Source organism: Pteropus medius, unplaced genomic scaffold, assembly GCF_902729225.1.
Source record: "Pteropus medius unplaced genomic scaffold, Ma_sr-lr_union100, whole genome shotgun sequence".
Lineage (NCBI taxonomy): Eukaryota > Metazoa > Chordata > Mammalia > Chiroptera > Pteropodidae > Pteropus > Pteropus medius.
In genome coordinates, this window is record NW_024340849.1 from 25,801,455 (window position 1) to 25,824,495 (window position 23,041).

Genomic DNA, 23,041 nt, shown 5'->3' on the forward strand with positions numbered 1-23,041 from the left:
AAAAAAAAAAAATAGACCATATACACAGAACAATTAAGCAATGACAGAAAACTGGTGTACTTAACTCCTATACTCTGAGGCAGTACTCACATATATTAGGAAGGGAGGTCATCTTGGGCTGGAATCAGCTGGGAAGGCCTAGCAGAGAAGTAAGGATTCAGTTGAAACTTGTAGACTGGTTAACAACTTTTCTATTCACTAGACAAAAACATTTCAGGAAAGAAGAACAGGGAATCAAGACCTTGGAATCTGAAATGAGAGTGGAATGTCTGAAGAGTAGAGACGATCAACTGAATGGACAGATTAATTGAAGATTTAAGAATTAATACCAAGTGAGCCGCAGAGCACTATACCGTAGTGATTTGGGAAATTAGGCTAAGAATTCAATACTTCATTCTAATGGGCAATGAGAAACCAGAAGTCATAATTTCTTCTGAAGAGGGATTCAGGGTTAATGATGTCAACATTTTTTTCTAAATGTCTTGGGGTGTGAGGATTTCTTCTGAGCCAGTAGTCCCAACCTTTTTTGGCACCAGGGACCAGTGCTCCTATGAGAATCTAATGCCTGATGACAGAGGTGGCTCTGAGGCAGTGATGCTAGTGCTGGGGAATGCCTGCAAATACAGATGAAGCTTCACTCGCTCACCCACCGCTCACATCCTGAGCATCTTGGTTCCTAACAGGCCACAGATCAGTACTGGTCCATGGCCCAGGGGTTGGGGACCCCTGCTCTGAGCTGACCAAGATATCCAGTGCACTCAGTAGCTATCTTCTATTGCAGTGTCTGGTTGGCTGAAACCTTTTCCTACCATTTAGTGTTTGTCCAGGCTGAGGACTAGAGTGAGGCAAGTAAGACATTCACCTCAAGAGCGAAATGTAAGAGGCATGAAAAAACTCATAATCAAGATAAATATTTAGTTCTGTGTAATATTTTTAAAATAAAAATAGATGCCAAATCTCATATGAACAAAATATCAAAAAATTAATTAAAGACAGGCTTAATATTCACCATACATATCTGCATGCCCTATCTTATTTGATTCTAACAATTACCATGTGAGGACCACAAGACAGTAATTGTTTCTCTCATATGATACCATGAGCAATTAAAACTCAGGGAGGTTCACTCACTTTCTGGAACTGGGGGAACTACAACTCAAACTTAGATATTCCTATAGCAAAAGTGGTGCATTTCCCAATGTGGGAGACTGGCATGTCCTTTTATGGATGCTCTCTGAATAGAATTGCATAAGGGCAATTTAAAGCACTCAGAACAATTATGATGATCACTAATTTAAGCCTAGGAGATTTGCTGTGTATGATGCTGGTTCCATGATATATTCTTCCACCTGAGTATTTCTGTTAAGACTTGGGACAGGGAGAAAAATCTTGGGAATAGGTAACGAGATCATTTCAAAAGAAAAAAATATTAACAAATTTCACTTAAAAAGAGACTAAAAACAAACTGCAGAGTCTAAATAGAAGTGTGTAAATTACATGCTAATCATATGCAAATAATGTATAGCTATACAATTTCATACACCTGCATGTGACTCTCACGAATTAAAACTAGCTGAATCCATTGTATTTTGGCATATTCCCCGAATTAGATTTACTAGTAAAACCAACTCAGATCAATTTAGCAGATTCAATCTCTCTCAAACCTCCATCATATTTGGATCCAGGGTTCTTGTCTACACCTTGTGTTTCCATCTGCATTTGCTTCGATTTTCCGCTTGGACATTCATACTGAGCCCATCTGCACAATGGTCTCTGCCAGCCCAGAAACTGGTCAGTTGTGTTAAGGGGAATGGATGCTGGGCCTGAAGATGGCAATGAGGGTTGTAAGCAGCAGCCTCACGTACAAAAGGCCAAGGCCTATAGCCAGAGCCAACATTTAGCGTACTGGGCCTAGAAATCGGAACTGATATGCTAGGTGCACGGCAGGTGGACTGATGAGATCGCCGGGCAGCGGCAGTTTGGAGCTGGCAAAGTTCTGCTCACAGTTTGAGTGCAGCAGCCTTATTAGCATGGTTGAAGCAGTGGCTTAATCCACTGAAGTTTCCTGACAAAAATTATCGTCCCACTTTTCAAACCGAAATAAAATCTCAACAGGAAAGCAAGCCTCCTGCATGTGCAAAGGTATTGCTCTTTGACCAAGCACTTTGCTTCCAGTGGGAGAGAGAAAAAGGGGAAGGCATTACTTGCCCCACCAGGTTAGCAATAATCCTCTGTTTATCTCAGCTATCCAACCCACAAGATGGAAATAATGGCCTTGCCGATATCACAGATACACTATGAAAATTAAATGAAATAATGTTCATGACACGGCTTTTAAAAGAACAAAGCCTAGTATCTTAGAAACTATCATTTATAAAAAGATGATATTGGTTTTGAATCGAGACATTTTTCTAGAATGGGTCTTTTTTTGTTATTTCTCCTGAGAAGGGATTGAAAAGTAATCTGAGGTTTACCATTAATCTTGCGCTATTTACTTCTTGTACCTAAATTCCAGCAAAGGTTTGATTTTACCTGTTCCCTGATCATAATTCTTTGTATGTTTTCCCATTTTCATGCTGCAACTTATGCTATTCTTTCCGCCAGGAAAATTTCTTGCCTTTTATTTGTCTAAGGCCAAACTTTACCTATCTCTTTAAATCCCACCTTAAATATCATTACCTATATGAAAAACCTGTCTTCTTTTGCTACTTGAAACTTTGAAAACACAATTTTTGAGTTTTGTTATGCTACAACCTGCCTCCTCTTTACAATAGTCATTGATCTCCTGGAATTACTCCTTCTCACAGATTTTATTCTTCCTTGGGGCAAGATACCTATTAGGTCTAGGGAAGGCCTACACCCATACAACTCCTCAATAGATTCTGTCTTTATGACCCAAAGGTTCACCTTGGACTCTTTCTCCACAAATATCCTTTGGTAAAATATTTAAGCAAATCCAAATATGGCTTCACTGTACTGGAGTAGCAGTATTGAATTATAGCAGAGATTTTTTCTTTCTTTTTGTGAGCGAAAATGGGAATATAACAGGAGTTACTCCTGAAATAAAACTCTCAGTAAGCCTTTCACTGACCACGAGAAAACTGGCAGAAGAGTCCTGCAGAGGTTTTCTTCCCATATAACCTGGTGCCTGTAGTGAAGCGGGCAGCCTGTGAGATGCAAATTCTTCTGACTCACTTGGTAAGAGAAATTATCAAATCTCAAAACATAATAAATAACATGTGATGTATGTCAAAACCCCTAACATATTTCTGGTACTCAATAGATGTTCAGTTTATGCTAAATAGAAAACAAAGCAAGCAAGAATAGTAAGCATGCTTTTCATATACCATAGTGCTAAATAGGACAATAAGAAAAATGATGGAGGAAAGATCACCTCAACTGATCATTCATCCTTGTATCAGACCCGAGACACACTCACCCTGTACCTAGGAAGTTGATGAGATGAGTATATACATATACAGAAGGTTGTCATGCCTTTCATTGTCAACTTGGCCAAATCAAAGTGGATCATGTCAGCCTGGCTTAGGTTGCCCAAGGGGAAGCCATGCTGTCAGAATCTTTTATTATCCCAAGTCCAGTGAGAAGTTGGGAGAATGCAACATTAATTCAATTTTCTCTTAGGTCAGCAGTATGATGTGACTCATCTTTAGACCTTGGGCAAAATGATCAGTAAACATTTTCAGATTCCAGCTAACTCATTTGTTCCAGTGCATTCCCAATGAAACACTAGGAAACCTGGTTCCCGGTGTCAGGTGGCACTTAAAAGACATGTGATGGAGCCACTTAACTCTCCTAAGCTTTAAGACTAAGGTGACCATTTACCCCTTATTGCCTGTCATAGTCCCTGCTTATTTCTGTTATCATTGCTTGATTATTAATAGCATCCCTTTTTATTCTCAAAAGTGTCCACATCTGGACAATAAATTATATGGTTACCCTACTTATCAAATAAGGATTGTAGACCAATGATCTATGAAGTCTTTTGTTCCCATGAATTTCTATAATTTTAACTAATTGAAGAAAACCCACATAAAATGAGACACAATTTTTTAAAAATTATATATATATATGTATACATATATGTATATGTATAAAAATTAGATGGCATTTATTGAATGACATACTGTACCCACATTTTTATATCCCATATGCAATAAATTCATAATGCCTCAAACACTTTTGCAATTATAATCAACTCAGAAAGCTTATTGATATCTCCAATCCTCTACCAATGTTCTTTGATAGATAGATGAGAATAGACAACTTCACAGATGGATGCAAAACCTTACCCAAATATTTTTTTTATTTTATTCTCATCTTTTCTAGTCTTTGAAGAAAGGGAATGCTTTTTCTTCTGAAAGTCTTTCTTTGGGAGTTCACTGGGCTTCAGTCTTTTTAAGTAATGTTTCTCAACAAAATAAAATTTATAACAGCAAGAAATGTAAATTTAGTTTGTGGAGCATTAAAATAAGAGGAGTTGCCATGAGTAGAGGCAGGTTGACAAATGCTACTGAATAAAGGAGAGATAAATGTTAAAATATGAGAAAAATGAAAGAATGCATTCAGATTTGCTAGGTCATATCCTTGGCTTTGGGTATTTGTCAGATGTTGTGATAGCTGTGCCTCATAGTATGCCTTTTCGGAAATAGATTATTGTATTCGTTTAAAGAAGAATTCATATGCTAGTCAATATACTAAAGATATATATATATATATATATATATATATATATATATATATATATATACCTCAGAGAACATTTAAGATAGAACAGAGAGATCTGAGGAAATGATAAGGCCAAGTTGTGAATAAAAACACCCTCTCCTCCCCTCCTACACACAACACACCCCATAGCATAGCATGCTCTTTGGACATGTGTTTTAATGAGTGACAGGCTTTGGTAAATTGAAGAAAAGTAATAGCAAAGACAATGATGTATAATGTCTTTAAAATTGCTTTGACTTTAGCCTGTGTCTTTGTCCCTTAGATTGCTCTGTTTAATAATGTTAAATAATCTCAGGTATGCTTTGAAGTTGAGTGACCCACAAAGCTCTTGTTCTGAATAGCTTTGAAGTTAAATTCTGAAAAGCCTCAAATTGAAGTATAATTCAAGAAACCTGAACATCGTATATATACATCTTCATTCACTGTGATATGAAAAGCAGTCAGACAGAGGCTCCATCTGAGAAGCACAAAGCCAAGTGTGTAGTTAAAAAGTTCACCTATGGATATGACCACTTTTAATATGTCAAAATAATATTATCTTCATTTTATTTATTATTAAAAATTAAATTATTATTGTTAAAATATGTTTTAATATTTTCTCAATTTTTGACAGTTATAAATAAAAATTTTACTATACCTCCACTTTGGCCAGAATTAAACAAAACCTAGAAGAAAACAATAAATCGATTAGTGGTAGAAGAAATGGTGAGGGTTTAAATCAATGTGACCAGCCGTTCAAGATTTCAAGTTCCTAAAAGGTAGAAATCAGGTAACATGTATTCTTACTTTGTGCCCACCATAGTATTATATAAACTCCAACTCTTCCTAGAGGCTTTCCAGCTGAAGAGACACAGAAAGTCACAGAAGCCATTTATCTTACAGAGGAAACTGCTGCTGGCAAAATTTTGTGGACACTATTTGGAAAAATCCAAAGAAATGGATTTTGTAACCCAGATCTAATGTACGAAGAAAGAACACTAGACCTCAACACCCAAACCCATTGAAAATAGGTATATATGAGGAAACATGCATTTGTCATTTAGTATATGAGGTGCTCAAATGCTTTAGTAATGAGGGTAAAGCAAATAAAGTCCAAGTCAGGCTCATACTTAATGCTAGTTGATTGGAAAAATACAATGTCTATATTACCAAATGTTGAATGATTAATAGGATCTTTTAAACACTGCTGATGGGAATATAAACTGGTACAACTACTTTGGAACACAGTTTGCTATTATCATGTAAAACTGAACATTTGTATAACCTATAACCCCAGCAATTTAACTCCTTTGTATAACAAAAAGTTCATAGCAGTACTATTTATAAGAGCAAAAATCTGGAGGAAAACAATCGCACACACAAATTCTCATCAAGAGAATAGTAACGTAATGTGTTGTATAGTAACAGTGCAACAGTATATATCTGTGAAAATCAACTACAGTCACATGCCACAATTTGAGTGAATCTACTTAATAAAAATATTGACTGAAAAAGTAGGTTCCTAAAAATTATATTTATATATGAAGTTAAGAAAATAGTTAAGATTAAACTTTATATTATTCAGGTAAGTTTAGTCTTTGCTCTATGTATGTATGTATGTTTGTAATGTCTGTACACATAAGCACAGTCTGGAACCCTGTATTTGATTACTTGAATATCTTCTTTGTATATGTCTTATGAAAGTTTCAGCCTCCTAGAACTTGTTAATGTAACACATCCCTGGGATGAAGAGCATCCAAAGCTTTCAGAAGGAAGTGGCATTAAGACAGCCCAAAGAAAGCAGTGTCTTGCTGGAATAATGGAATAAGTCAGGTAATCACTTATGGGGTGCTCAGGCCCCAGAACATTAGGGCAAGGCCAGCATAAAGAAAGTTAGAACGGCATCAGAGTCAACCATTCTATTTTTATTCTCCCAAGAGCATCACTGCAACATGGCTTTAAGAGGTGAACTTGGATATACTTCAGCAGTCCAATCTCTCCCCACCAGGGTGAGCCAGGCCATTTCTCTATTTTGGTGCTTAACCTAATTTGGAATCCTCCTTTGCAAAATGCCTTTACCACCTGCCTGAGGTGAAAGGAACAAAGCTCATGCCAACTGACAGGAATGTTTTCTGCAAGGCTGAGTTAACAGGGCAACCTTACATTATCTTTTGCTGAATAAGGAGATTTTTCTCAACAGTGAAGGCTGAAATTGTACTTTTCTTTATTCTTTTAAATGAAACTTAGGTTAAATGAGAGCAGCCAAAGCAGAAGATTTTACACATTGGGGGTGATAGTGAGGAATGAAAAGATACACGGGAAAGGAAAGTGTGTTCTCTCTGTAGACCGTTACGAGAGAACCACACAAACTCCTGAGCAAATTCCATGTGATAGTAGCCACGTTTTTACTTCCCAACATGCAATCTGAACATGTTCTTATAACTGTCCTGGACCACTGCAACAATCTTTATACTCTCGTACCTAAAACATGACCTTTATTTTGTCAACAAGTTTATTTTCTCCCCCATCATTGCATCATGTCTCTCTTGGGCTCAAATTCCACAGCCTCTCTGGCACCCACAGGATGATGCTCAAATTTAATTTGACATTGCAAGACTTCCACATGCAGGCCCGGTTTCACCTTTATAAACCAAAGCCCAGCTATTCTCTTTATAAACACTCTTCTATGGCTAGGCCTGTGTGTCCAGTCAATTCTATTGACCGACATTGCTTTGCCCATTCTACTGTTTTATTATGTAGTTCCCCCAGTAGAATATATGTCATTCATAAAATCTTATCTACCCTTTCTGTCTTCCTCCTTCTCCCTAAAGTCTTTCTGATTACTTTAGCATGTCCTACTTTGCCTTCTTCTACATGTTTTGTATTATTTATTGCTAAGAGAAGCCCACATTATACACTGTGTCATAATACATCTTCATTTATTGTATGTATCAAGTATGTTTATCTCATTTATTTAATCAACTAGTGTGACCAGGTTATTACTTTTCAAAGTTTAATTTCTAAGTCTTAGGTTGATTTCTCTCCTCCCACCAAAACCAGTGCTATGGCTACATTCATACTGACATTTCAAAAATGACTTTTTTGTATTAATTTAAACCATTGACTGCAAGAAAGATCAATTATGGGTGGAATTTTTTTTTTAAAGTCGTTGATGTTTTCAGCTTCAGGACAAGTAGCAGAAAGGATGCCGCAGCATGTTCAATAGTATCTATACAAAACTTCGTGCTCACTTGAAACTTCAGAATATGACCTTACTTGTAAAGAGTGCCTTTGCATTTATAATTAGTTAAGTTAGGATGACTTCACACTGCCTTACTGTGAGCTCTAAATCCAATGACTGGTTGACTGGTGTTCTTATAAGAAGAGATAAAGACATACTGAGACACATGCAAGCGAGAAATCCACGTGACAATAGAGGCAGAAATTGGAGTGATGGAGCTACAGGACAAAAAGCCAAAGAATGCTGAGGGCCACCAGAAACCAGGAAGAGGCAAAGAAGGATTCTTTGCTAGATGCTTCAGAGGGAGCCTGGCCCTACTGACCTCTTGATTTTAGACTTCCAGTTCCAGAGCTATGTAAGAATAAATTTCTGTGTTTAAAGCCACCCAGTTTGCGTTAAATTGTTATGGCAACCCCAGGAAACTAATAGAGATGCTGACTGTTATATTAAATGTCCTGAATGTGAGTGAGGCACATCATTAAGAGAAGAGATTTTGACACTAGGTTAATAACAGTACTGTTAAGGAAAATCTCTTTCTACAGAAAACTTTAAAAACAGAAGAGCTTCTCATTTTTCTGGGATGGTTTTGGTGTGATCCTACTTGAAAGGAGGTGAATGAACCAAGTGACCTTTGAAGATCTTTCTCAATCCTTTGATGCTAAGGTTTTATGAACTCTGCTCACTTGATAATCAGGGCCAGCTTTACTTATGCGTTTATATTTCCAGAACAGTTCTCCATCTCAAAATTTCTGCTAGAGGCAAATAGATTCCTTCATGCCCCCTGCCCCACTTTCTACACATATACACTAAAGCACAGCCATGTCCTTGTTCATGCTGATATATTTGTTCTTACTAATATCCTTTGAAAGATGTCCCTACTGAGGTTCCTCTATGCTGCTTTTGTTCACTTTTTTAGGGGTCATTGTTTGATAAGGTGTTTGTTTGTTTGCTTGCTTGCTTGCTTGCTTGCTTTTAATTAGTGAGACTTAAAGTGTTCCATCAGAATAGATAGTTGTATTCTTAGCTAGTTTTGGTGGCTATAACAAATTACCATTGACTGGAAATTCCTTTCTCACAGTTCTGGAGACTGGAAATCTCTTTGATAGATGGCTCTCTTATTATTATGTCCTGAAATGGCAGTGGACAGAGAGAGCAGAAGCAAAGCTCTCAGGTCTCTTCTTGCAAGAACACTAATTCCATTCATGAAGATCCCATAATCAGTCCCAAAGGCTGATTAAACAGTCCCAAAGGCTTCATCTCCTACTACCATTATATCTGGGAATAGGATTTCAACATATGAAGTTTTCAAGAACACAAACATTTAGTCCATAACAGTGATACTTCTTAAAACTGCTATATTAGTTGTAATGGGGTAGTTTAAAGTAATACGCAACCCCAAATTACAGTAGCTTAAAACGAATTGGTTCCCTTTTCACTTACATAACCGTGGGTCAGTTAGAGGCTCCGCAGCACGTCTTACTCATTCAAGAAGGCAGACCAACAAAACTCCAACACCCAGAACATCTTGAAAGTCAAAAGGAAATGTGGAGAATTATGTACTAGTTCTAAAGGCTTCTACTTCAACTTGAAATGTATCACTTACTATCACATTTCATTGATCAGAGCAAGTAATATGTCCATATCTAACTTCAAAAGGGCAGGGAAATGCAATCCTACCAAGCCTTTAGAAGAACTGTAAATATTGGTAATCAGCATAAATAATGACCAGCACTCCAAACCACAATTCAAAATATTCCTTATTTGACTTTATATATAACATAATAGGTATTCAGACATGGCATCCTCCTAGTCTCTAAGGAATTTATATTCCAGTTAAGAATGCGATTTATTCTCTGTGAGGGAGGAGGTCATGGCTATGAACAAGCACATGAGCTGATCCTCTAAAGAGAAAGTAGGAGTCTCAAGCTGAAGACTAAGAAGGAGAATATTCTAGATAGATTGGCAGAAAAATTAGAAGTCCAAGTCTAGAGCTATGGGAGTACCTGACTTGGAAAGGGAAGCTCCTGAAATATTTGGAGCTGGGAAGGAGGAAATGGGAAATTCAATGAGACTAGAATTAGAAAAACTGAAGTAGCTAAAATAATTATTTCTGTTCTTGGATTCCTATGTTTGCATTTTTTTGCATATAGTTTCATATCCTAGTGCCAATGTGTCTCTGATACATAGGCTCATCTGGAATCTCTCTGTCAGATCCATTCCAGATTGACCCTACCTATATTGTTACTTTATTCCTCTGGGCAGGAAATAAGATGAAGCAACAAGGCAACTAGGGTGCAAAATTTAAAGAGACACTAACTCTTCCATGCTGCCCTGGCACCTGCACAAAGCAGAGAACAAGCATCTTCTTAAGAGAGAAGCATCAAGGCCAATATACAATTAAAAAATAGTTTTAAAAAAAATTAAATTATAAAATAAAAATTTGTTATTTCTGAGTTTCCTGTTTATATAGACCAAAAGAAATCTATTTGGAATTGCTGCTAATCCACACGTTCATTTCTTGAGTGTTGGTTATTGCACATGATCCTCGGGAACACATACACTTCTTTATACTTGTTTGCCTCCCCTTGTGCTCCTATATTGTGTCCCTTCTTCTATATTTCCAGTTCCCAGTGGGTACCACTAACACTATTGCCTCCCTAAATCCCTTGTCCCTAACGATGGGTTGCTAGTCTCTCAGTGCCTGAGACTGTTGCTAATCTCTGAGAGTTTACTGTTTTCTCTTTGTGCCCTTAAATCTGTTAACACCTCCATAAAAAGTTTTATTTGAGTTTTTCTTTTATTATTATTTTATTTATTTGTATTTATTATGATGACATTGACAAAATCCAATAAGTTTCAAGTGTACACTTCAACAGTAAGTCATATATATATTGCACTGTGTGTTTACCACCCATAGTTAGATTTCTTTCTTTCTTTCTATTTGACCCCTTTTACCCCATCTATCACCTCCTCCCTTCTTTCCACCCGAACCACTACTCCACTGTCCATGTCTACAAGTCTCTGTTTGTCGTGTTTGTTTGTTGCTTTTAGATTTCTATCCCACAAATAAGTGATATCAATTTAGAATGGATTCTATTTCCTGATAAGACTCTGACTAATACAACCTATTTAATCCAAGCTTTTCTCATGGTATAGGATTGAATAATTTGCATATTTTCCATAGGTAAAAGGTAAGGAAAAGGACAGCTTCCTGTTGTACTTATCCATTATGATTCACACAGCCCTTTGCCTGTGGCGAGTTTCCAGGTAGATCATATTTGTATTGCCAATTAGTATACTATTTTCCCCGATTTCAGTAAGAAGAGAGGCCTTTCTTTCATCTTACCCTTTAAAAGAGCACACAAACCCAAGATTTAAAATAGTAAGAAGAAGAAAATTAAGAAGGTCGCATTTTCCTCAATACCATTCTGAAGTTTCTTAAAAGAGAGAATAAGGCTGTTTCCCTGGTGATGAAAACCTACCAAAAAGTTTATAAAGGAAACAAATTCCCCTTGGGCAGTAATCAGTGGTCAGATAGTATCTGACAAGCACAGCGGAATTTTAGCTATTGCTCTAGGGCTGTTCTTAGTTCTGGTCAATTCCTTTGCTAACTGGGATATGAAAGGAACCCAAGTGAAAATAGTTCAGAGGAAAAAAAACTAAGCAAGATAATGTAAAACAAACTCATTATATCTGGAATATTAAGGCTTTTCCCTAGAAGATTCTCTTCTTTATGCCCTAGAGCACTTAGAAGTTTTGAAGATCCATTTAATGTAAAGTAAAAATAATATTTTACATAACACTTATTTTAGGTTTAAAAGCTTGTGCAATGAAACTGGAGCTAAAGCAAACCTAAAGCAGCAAAATAAACTGCAGATGCCCCATAAAAATATATAGGCAGTAGCCAACTGAGGCAAGAAAATAAACTTTATAGTATGTGATGACTGACTTTCATTAACACCTTAATTCTTTCTGCCTCATTCTAGAGTTCACATTCAGTAGTAGTAGCATCCTCACCTAGACTTTTTCCTCAAAAAGGAACAGCAGTCCTACTTCCTGACTAATTAGAATGGTTTATAATTAGATTTTGGCCTGTAGGAAGGGATTAATCTCTGTAAGAGGTGTTGGAGATTCAGCAGCTTCTGTTAGCAAGGGTATTCATGCCAACTTTTACTTATTTATTTTTTATTTTGAGTTTCATTTATAGGAAGCTTCATTCTATAGATTTCCTTTTGATGTAGGGATTAAAGTAAAATTTCTAATTCACTCCCTCTTGTTGACACAAATTTTAAAGTAAATTTTTTATTTTACTTCTCTCCACACACAAATCTTCAGATTTGGAGTACCCACTGAATGCCCTAAGATTAAGAATCTGCTGATTCTTACAACTTCATCCAAAAGCAAGTAATTTGGGTCTGCCCCCTGCTTTCCTACATCAGTTAGTTAATCAAATGCATTGATTCAGTGCAAGACACTCAGCTAAATGCTATGGAGTTTACAGGATCACTGAAAAATATGTTATTACTAATAATGTGTCAGGGTCACCATGCAAAGCATCCATGATTAAATGACATATGAGCAGTAGGAAATCTACTTGCTGAGGAAATTGTTCCAATCAAGCCCCTGACACCAGCCAGACATATGATTGGGGGAAGTCTTTTTTCTTATTAATACAATAAATAACATTATTCCTATGGTTTCTTCCTGGTTTAAAAGTTTGTGGTTCTATCATTATTTTACAGCCGGTATCTTGAGGATGAAGTGGACTTTATAATTTTTACTTGGCAATATGGCCACCCTCTCAATAAAGAGATTGAAGTAAAAGAGGTTTACTTTTTATGTAGAAAGCACAATCTAATAGTCAATTCTTCTTTCTCTCCTTCTAGAGTTGATAAAGTACATAAACATAATTCTTTATGAGAAATCTTCTTCATTTTGTATTTAAAAAATATGGAACTAAAAGTTAAATGAGCCATCTGTTACTGAAATTGTATTAGGTACAAGTGAAAGTTGTAGAGTCCATCGTTTCTCATACTCCAATTCCCTGGAATTCAATTCCTTCTATAAGAATGACAGAAAAGAGGGTAAAAGGTCTCATAATCACCTCTCATCCCCGTCAGTTTAAATCATTTCTCATGACTCAGACCTTCATTCTGCTGCTGTGACTAGACGTACTCAGAATTAAAGCGAGATGAATATATGGAATGGGATGGATAGATGGAGGAGAATGGATGGTGAGATTTCAAAACAATGAACTCATATACCTTGCTAATTTTTATCCCTCAAGTAGGTCATTGGCCTTGTTTCCCTACTATTATGCCATTTTAAATTCTAACATCTTATCCATCCTTCAAAGTCCAATGTAAATGCTCTTTTTTTCAAAGCCATTTGTGTGAGACCTAGTTCACTGAGACCTAAAGCAAGCATTGTCTCTCTCATGTGTAAAGTGGTGAAGAGCATATGTCAATCAAACCTCCTGGCCTCACATCACAGCAAGCCTGTTCATTCGGTATTAACTAGGAAATGTTAATGAAACTGACCATGCCTCAGTTTTTCCATCTGTAAAATGGGACAATAATATTATCTAGCTTAGAAGTTTGTGGTGAAAATTAAATGAGTAATACTTGTAACTCACACCAAATATAACCTGGCACACAGTAAACATTAAACATCTAAAGATGTTAGCTATCCTTATTGGATACCTAATAATATTCCAAGTTATATTCTTTTATATAACTTGACTATAAACTCCTTAAAATTAGTTTTCATATTCATACTCCTTGGTATCCCTCCCAGCATGCAGTATAGCACCCTGAACCCAGCAAACACTATGCACATATTATCCAACCAATTCTTAGCAATAGTGATCTTGTTTGTCTAAGGCAGAGTATAAATTACAGGTGAATAAATAGTGGAATAAATATTGAAAATGTAGCTCAGATAAACTGATTGATTTAAAGATTAGAGTAGGCCAAGGTTGAGTACATGTCCATCTGAATTCCCCATTATAAGTTATATACTGTGTATCTGAGACAACTGCACCACTCCCCCCACCCCCGCCCCCCGAATCACTCTAGTTGTGCTGTATATGGGAGAGAAACCAAAATAACTCAAATTTGGCCTTGGCCAAAATGTTTATATTAAAACATATACATATTATAATTTCTATATAATCTCTTCCTAATAAATACACCAGCCTTAGAATCATCTGCTTTATCCACATTTTGACAGTTAATCCACAGAAATTCTACAATGTGTCAGCACTTCTTGGTCTCTTAAAACATTTTTTTTCTGGGCAGCACAAAAATATGATAGTCACTTTTTTGAAGGGTCACAGTCCAGATGAAATTTCCATAAAGATCCCCTGATTTTAAGTACTAGAGAAGCACTCAGCCTTGGTTTCAGCTCTAGATGACAGTGGAACCAACCTCAGGGAGCGCTCACACTTCCCTGGCTCTGATACCCATGGCTCAGATCTGCCTTAGAAAACAAAAGAAAAGCATCTGCTTTTACACAGCACACATTCAATCAAGCTTTAACTTCTGAAGTAGATGGTCCCAGCTTCTGGAACTGACTGCTGTCAAAGTGGCCAGAGAGACCTCATGATGGCCAGAGGCTGAAAAAGCACAGATAAGAGGAATGAAGCAACTGGGATGAGACCAACATACACATCTATCTATAGATAACAAGAAGTAATTCAATATAATGAAATGCTCTATTTTACAGAAGGACTCCCCCAGACACACACACACACACACACACACGGTAACACACCTTCAAAAACTGAAGCCTGGGCACAGTCGTTTCCAAAAATAGTAATAACTACTATGCATTTTTAGGTCCAATTCTTAAACAGTCTTCTAGGAAGGTATTGTTATCTTTATTATATGAATGTGACAATAAAGCTCAAAGAGCTTTCCAAGGCCATGATTCTTGCACAGCACAGATACAGATGCCCACTTCTGCAAATCCTGTTTGGCACTTTCACACTGAGTCATTCTTTTATTTTCATTGTCTGTGATTTACAGATCCACCCACACTAATAAGCAGCCATTCAAAAACCTCAGGGACCATAAAACCATTTCAGACTACCTTACCATTCAAGCTCTTGTCCAAAACACTCTCATCTGAAATCTATAAGACAGTAACCCTAGCTCTCTCAATAGATGATAGATAGATAGATAGATAGATAGATAGATAGATAGATAGATAGATGATTAGATAGATAGATGACGAGAGATAGATAATAGATAGATACATACATAGGGATATATCAATATTCCTATCTATCTATATTTAACTACCTAAATGTGTTCATTGCTTGCTTTAAGTATTATAATCTGTCTCATCACAAAGAACTATAAACTACTTGCATTCATCTTTCATATGATGTGAGATGATTCATAAATGATCTCTATGTACATTTCATCTTGTTTCCCTAAAACTATGTATTTACTTTTTCTCTTACTAAACAAGAACGCATCTTGTCACCTCATATACAAAGTTGTACCTTTCTGCCACTATTAATCCTAGTAGACTCTCGTTTACTTATAGTATCTGTAACTTTTAACTCAAGCAACTCTATTTCACTAAGAAAAATGGAGTTGGATGATTGTGAACTGTCAGACATTAGCAATTTGCGGCAGACTAACAGAGATCATGCATACGCATAACCTAGTTTTCTACAACCACAAACATCCCTTAGAGCACAACTTCTCAAAGTGGTCATTAACAGACACAAAGATTTAGCCTCTAGGTAGCATATAAAAATAAGAAGCAAAAGCACATAAACTTAAAATCATGCTTAGTAATCAATGTTTCGGTTTTCTGTCTTAGAAATGATCTAAGTATCCAATGAATGCGTGCTAATTAACTCGATTTAATATCAGTTCGAGGATTTAAGTTACCTAAAGATCTTAGAAATTTTCTTCAAGCTGACAATTACAAAGCACAATTACTGTGAGAATAAAATTAATCTTAATAGAGATTCAAAACACAGATTTACATTTTTCATAATCTTGAACATTAAGTAGAATTAATGCTAGCTTATTTGATCAGTAACTTGTATTAGTTTAGGAAAACATACACACAGAGAAGAAAAATGTACCCTTGTATTGTATTTAATACTGATAAATCAGAAAACACATAGCTGTTTTCATTAAACCCAGAATATTTAAGTAGCCTCATTTGCCAGACTTATCTAAATTATGTTCTCTTGAATTTTTAAAATATTTCTAAATTATTTTTTGTAAAAAGTACATTTTGCCCATTTAAAGTATTAGAGTTCAATTTCCTTATATTCTGGAAATTTTAGAAATGTTCAGTTTATATAAGTGCTTATTTATCTCTATAAGCCAACTAAAACAAGTTGCTTTAAGAGATGTTACAGTCTAATTTATCAGTATCTTCTGGAAACCATAATGCAGCAATACAATTGGAGGTAGAGGTCTGAGTTACAGACACTAGGACTTACAGACAAAAGCAGAGAGTTTCAATTCTAAAATTCAGCCAAGGATCAAGAGTAATTAAAAACCACAAAATTTTACCAGTCTACCATGGACCCAATCTCCGTCCCAGTGGACAAATTCATAGTTGATTGGAGCTCAAAACAGACAAACAGAGATTTACAAACTAGATTCTCTGTCTCTCATCTAACAGACTAGAAATCACCAAATAGACAGATGATGAAATTCAACTCCTTAAGCAAAGAGATTAATAAACCAGAGTTTCTGCTGTGTCTTACCCAGCAGAGTATATTTCTATAAACAATTAATACTTGTACAGAGATCATCAGATAATCAGACTATAAAACTAAGATTCTAAACACACACACAAAAAAGTGAAGCACAAAATTATTAGAGAGTAAAATTAAAATTAAAGAAACAGGAAGTCATTAAATTTCTATTCCCTCTTTGACGTCATCTCTGGGAGCTAAGATGTATCTGAACATAAACCACCCCGAATGTGGTCTCCTCTGGTGAGGAAGATTACCTGGCTCCGGTAGGAGAATCCCTTAGTTATCTGGGTAGAAAATCTCTGAAACTGGTAAAAAAAAATAATTTTCAGAATAAGGCAAAATCATGACTTTCTTACAGATATAAAAAATGAACATATGTTAAAGATTTGATATTTCTCATATGAGAGAACAGATGTTAGCACCTGTTCAAAGGAAGAGTCAAAAACATCACAAATTTACATTGAATAGCAAAACTACAGATATAAAACTGTTTTTTCCATAGTAAAAAGGGAAGTCGATGGAAATTCTACTGGACAAGATAGTTTGCCTATTTATCAGTTACTTACAATTTACAGGGAGGTGTAAAATAGCTCCAAAATAATGAACAGGGCTTGAACCAGAGAGATCAAAAGATGTCTTGAAGTACAAGCTCACATATTTTATGAGAATTTTAGCTACTCGGTGAGGTCTGAGGAACAGTCATTGGCATCCCCATTTTATAGATAGAACAGAGTAAATAAGGCAAAAGCTCATAAGTATTAAGAAAATAATTTAACCCAGGTATTCAAACACAACTGATGTTTTTTGCTCCCCTGTATTAGGTAAAATTCTGTACTAAGTACTGCAGAGGATATAAGAGAAGAGAAATCTTTGGATTGCTAAACTTTGCAAGTTTAAATAATGCAAGTCATACAAACTTGTAAGAGAAAATATAATATAAAGTATCAAATGACAGTATTAAAGGACTCCAGAAAGATGTGATCAGTTAAAATTCAAATACCCCTTTTATCTAGGTACTGTAATTCAGGATAGAATCTTCAATTTATTTAATGCATTTACCTTCATAACAGAAATGAAAAACCAACACAATGTATTTATATATATATCATCTTACTTTCGATATAAGCGTAATTTTTGTTTTTAGCCCTACAATTTATCTAGCTAAATAAGAGGAACATTTGATCAAATCTACCCAGAAATATGGGGCAGTCATGGCTACATGTTCAGTTATTTCCATGAATAACAGCAAACCTCCTGTGTCTGACTGAAATATCTTCAGTTTACCTTTAAGTCAGTTCCTCATATACTAGGTCACACAGTACTACAGGTTGTTTGACCAGGGGTCGTTGAAACTGTCATCAACCAGGAAACAATCCTTAAATAGGAAGAAACTGTAATCTGGAGAAAGACTTTAAAGCAAAGATTGTCCTAGATAGTAAGATCAACTTGAATTGTCAATGAGCTGACCTTTCTCTAACTTTCCTTCTCTAAAATAAAATCTATCTTTCTTCCTTCTATAAGCAAGACCATTTCCCATGCTTCATTTAGATTTTTGTATTTAGGTATACAGGGACTATCATCACAGAGATGAAAAACAAAGGAAATAAACTAAGAGAGAATTACAAATAACACTTAAAGAAGGCTCAGAGTAAAGAGAATGCATTTAGTTTAAGCTTAGTTTACACTTCAATGAGAGTAAGTGAGAAGGTGGTTCAGCAAAAATTAAGGTGAACTTGTCCAAGATAAACTGAGCTCTCATACCCTGAGAACAGTACTTAGATTCTCTATACATTTCTCATTTGAAATTCCTTTGTCTACTTCCACCTACTGTAGGCTTTTTCTTTATGGCTTCGACATGGCTGTCAACAGCTCCTGGTGCTATATACTGCCTTGCTTTTAGTTTAGAAAAAAATTGAAGTTCACTCTGTTTGGGGCAGCTCAGATCATGAGCACCCTTCTGCACCATTTATACAGCCATCGTTATGAGTAATCTTGATACTGTAAAACCGTATTGGTCAACTCTGGAATTGGTAGTTGGGTAATTCCCATTCAAACTTCTAGGACAAAAAAGAGATGAAGCTGGTTTTTTCATAGAAAATATTGGTCTTATTTCCTGAGTGGAGAAGCATTGGATGCTGGGCAGATAAAAACTATCCACACCCTCTAAGTTGATTTTAGAGCGCCGTGGCAGAATAGAACACTCGACCTCAGAATCCATGAACTCTAATCCTGTTGCCATTGTTCTGGAGCCAATGTGAAATCATTCACATTGTTTCCTCATCTGTCAAAAGGAGGTAATGTTTACTTCATCTGGGGAGGTCATAAATAATTTAAAACTTTTTTTAAAAAATAAAGCGTCTATTTCTATGCAAATTATTTAGTCTGGTTAAGAAATGACTGCTTTCTTCCTTTAATTCTCTTCTCTTAGTCTGAGTAAAAAGACTATGGCTTGTTTTTGCGTTGCCAGATTTAGCAAGTACAAAATAAAATTAAGTATTTTGCCTGTCAACTCTACTTGCATATATGACTCTTAAAATATATCAGAGGAGATCTGAATGGCCTGAAATGACTCTGCCACCTGAGATAGAGAATCTCTAGCTTTCCTGGCTATTCTGCCAATAAAACCTCAACTTTATTCTTGGAAGTGTCTTAGACATTCGACAGGACTCAAGTGTGAGCTCAAGATCTGATCATTTTGATTACTTATTAAAACATAGCATTTATGACATTCTTACAATCTGCTAGACACTTTTTGACTAAAGAACACTCAGTGATTAGTTAAAAGACATTTTTTTCAATTGTCTCAAAATAGAGAATTAGATACATTTACAGGTTGCTATGACATATACGCTCTTTTCGTTTGCTTGTGCATTCTTATCTCTGAGAGCTCCGATGATACTTTAAAAGGAATCCTATGAATCACCAGATGGGTCTGATTGCTAACATAAAGCCTCAGAACTGACCACTAGCTTACCCTGCAGCTCTGACAGTTTAAGGGGAAGAAAAGTCATTCTGTCCCTTTCAGTTACTTTCCTCTCAGTGGGGGAGGAATGAGCTGCAGTGCATCAGTTGGAAACTATGCTGATTGTGGCTTATTTACACGCAATGCACCTCTTTAAAGTGATGCTGGTGACTCACACTATAAGAAGAGAATATCAGGGAAAATGTTAGTTAAATATTAGAAACAGTTCTATAAACCAAGCTCTGCTAGGACAGAAAAGGAGCTGCCAAGTCAAGCAGTGCAGAGTTAGCCATGAGTCTAGAGAAGCCACTCTCTTTACAGGGGCTCAATGCTTAAATTCAGTCTACCAGGACACCCTGGCTCTGAGAGGATGACTTGGTCTTGAAGAGTCTTGAGGATGGCAAGTGTTAGACTGTGCATTCTCAGACCAAGGAGTCAACAAGACAAGCTAATACATCAGCTTCAAAAGGAAAAAACTTTTCTATTATTCAAACTCCAGATTCTATAAATGTCTAGATTTTCTGTTAATTGTTCCTTAAAACAATTGCCCAGCAATGGAGCCAGAACAATGGAGGACTATATCTACAAGGACTGCTTCACCATTCTGCTAGAATTATCCTTCAATTACAACTAGTCATTGGAGCAGAAATATATGGAGCTAGATAGAATTTTTCAAATCTTCTAGTTCACTACTCTTTTTTTAAGTTGAAGAAACTTAGAGAAAAAAACTAGAAAGTCACACAAATTTGTACATAGTTTTTCTATCTTTTAATCTAACTTACTAAATTACTTCTAAATAAGATTATTTTTACATGGGAAATATTTAATATTTTGACCTATTAATGAAAATTCTTGGATAAAATATACATAGTCAATGCATATATTGAAAAAAAAATTGGCAGAAAGGAAAAATACAGCATACAATGGATAGTTAAATTTACCTAGCGTGGTTTTCTTTTGTGAGAGTCGGGGAAATGGTATTTCCTGTTTGTGTATGGGTAAAATGTTAATGGTAAGTACCAATGGATCTAAATTTTTAGCGTGCATCAGTTACTTTGACACCTTAAACAGTTCTATGAGATTAAGTCAAAGAGTTCTGGGACCCAGGAATTTTCATTTCTCACAAGTTTCCAGCTGATGCCAATGCTACTCCTTTGAACATCACACTTGGAGAACAACTGGCATTTATGATATAAAATGTAAAATTCTAACTCAGGAGTGAGGAAATTTCTATTCTAGTTCTGGCTCAGACAATATCCAGGCATGTGATTTCAAGAAAATCAATCGGATTTTTTTTTGACCAATATTTTTTCAACTGTAAGGAGAAAAAAATTAAATCAATTCAGGCTAATATACTGAGGTTGGTGTTTTCCACTCAATAAGTGTATTGAGATATTTCAAACAGTCTATAATAAAATTTGAGGGCTCTGAATAAATCTATTTTCAAACAGTTATTGAGGAGAGTGGAGGAATAAGTACACTGCTGCCCTACATCTGGGTTGTAATGATTTGGAGGCATGTTCTACACTGGTTCCCAGAGTTCTCCAGTGGGATGGAGCTCCACTTGCCACAGTAGTAACTGGTCCAATTGTACATATGTGATTGACTTGCTTTCTTTTTCTGCTCCCTGCTCCCTACTGAGATCACCTCCAAAATGTACTACTTTCACTTCAATTTTTGTTTTAAGATCTGATTCTAGAGAACACAAACCAGGAATTTTTGTTTGTTCGTTATTTTCATTTTTTTACATTATTACAATTCACTTTATTCATACTCTTATTCAATGTTAATTTAAACGATTGATTAATAATTTAACATATTTGTCAGCAGATTTTTTTAATGTAATTTTGATCGATGGTATTTTAAGTTATAAGATTCTTTGAAAAAAGTTATATTAGCATTTACTTTTTAGACCCTCATATTTGATGATCAACAAGCTTTATGTAGGACAGTGATATAGTCACTGGGGAAAACGTAATTTGTTAAAAAGTATTATTTGATACATGTTTAACATTTAATCATAAAGTATTTATATACAGTGCACACATTTGGGGGCTTTATGTTTGGAATGCTTTATCTCACTTTTAAACCCTAACCATAATAAGCACACATTTATAATTAGAGCTGGAGGAGACCCTAGATTTATTTTTAATACAACTGTTTCTCTATATATGAGCAAACCATGTTCTCGAGATGAAATAAACTACTGGGCAGGACAGAATTGGTGACGTAACTAGGAAGAAAAGCTTGGTGTCCTAATTTCTAGGGCATTGTTCTCACTGAGCTTCTAGAGAGTACACTAAAAACCATTGAATTTAATTCTCACTAATAATAAGAACCATTTAAATGAGCGAGAAATCTTCTGTGGAGTATATTGTGAACATCTAGAATTTCTTAAACTTATAAAGTACTGTCAGGATTTATTCTCCAAATATAGCCACTTGACTACAAGTTGGTAGTGTTATACCATCTGGGGTGAACTTACAGCAATTTGAGGAAAGAATAGACCAAAACATTGAAGTGGTTGATTGAGATGTTAAGACGAAAACTATAATTATAGGTAATATTAGCCCAGAGCTGTATAGCAGCATGTGGTAAAGAGGAAGAGGAGAAATAAAAGCCATGCCAAGAAATGTTTAATAGTTAAGAGAAACTTGGATACATTTGAATAGTTCGAGAATAGTCAAGAGGTTTCATTGTTTATAACCAACTTTATAATTCAAAAATTAATATTGTGTTTTAGACCTAACCCCATCAAAACTTTTATTCAGAAATTTGTGAGATATATCTGATAAAAATAATATTCCCTTATATAGAGAAACACAATTTCCAAAATATCTTGAAATAATAACTACACAACCTATAAAATTAAGGAAGAAAACCTTTCAAACCAACAATTAATCAAAGAGAAGATAAAATAGCAAACCCTCTAATAGCTATCCCAATATGGATTCCAATGTGAGCCAAGTACAGATAGAAAAACAACTATGGATATTTACATACGTCAAACTGTAAGATCACAAGTGAACTGCCTGACAAATAAATATCAAATATTGGAACTTTTTTAACACCCCAGAATGCTCTCATGCTTCTTTCCAGTCTACCCCAAAGCCCCTCACTACAGAAGCAGCCACTGACCTGATTTCTATCACCCTAGGTTAGTTTTTTTCTAGGATGCATATAAATGTAACCATACATTATTTATTCTTTCGTGTCTAACTTCTTTGACTGAGAACAATATTTTTGTGTGTATGTTATTGAATATATTGCTTGTCTACTTGTTGAGTAGTATTCCATTGTTATACCAAGAACTTTTCATCCATTCTCCTGTTTATACACATTTGTGTCCATTTCTATTTCATGCTATTATGAATAG

At 35.6% G+C, this 23,041-nt stretch overlaps 1 long non-coding RNA gene across 2 annotated transcripts; it reads right to left on the reverse strand.

The window, feature by feature from the left end:
- Positions 1–31: 31 nt before the first annotated feature.
- Positions 32–15,058, reverse strand: LOC120586216 (uncharacterized). 2 transcript variants are annotated; one of them, XR_005648640.1, is made up of 3 exons: positions 14,741–15,058; positions 5,384–5,411; positions 32–138 (listed from the first exon to the last, which is right to left on the reverse strand). It is a non-coding gene; the product is annotated as an uncharacterized LOC120586216 (long non-coding RNA). The 2 variants fall into 2 exon arrangements; XR_005648639.1 differs by lacking the exon at positions 14,741–15,058 and adding an exon at positions 9,407–9,473.
- Between the last annotated feature and the right edge of the window lie 7,983 nt (positions 15,059–23,041).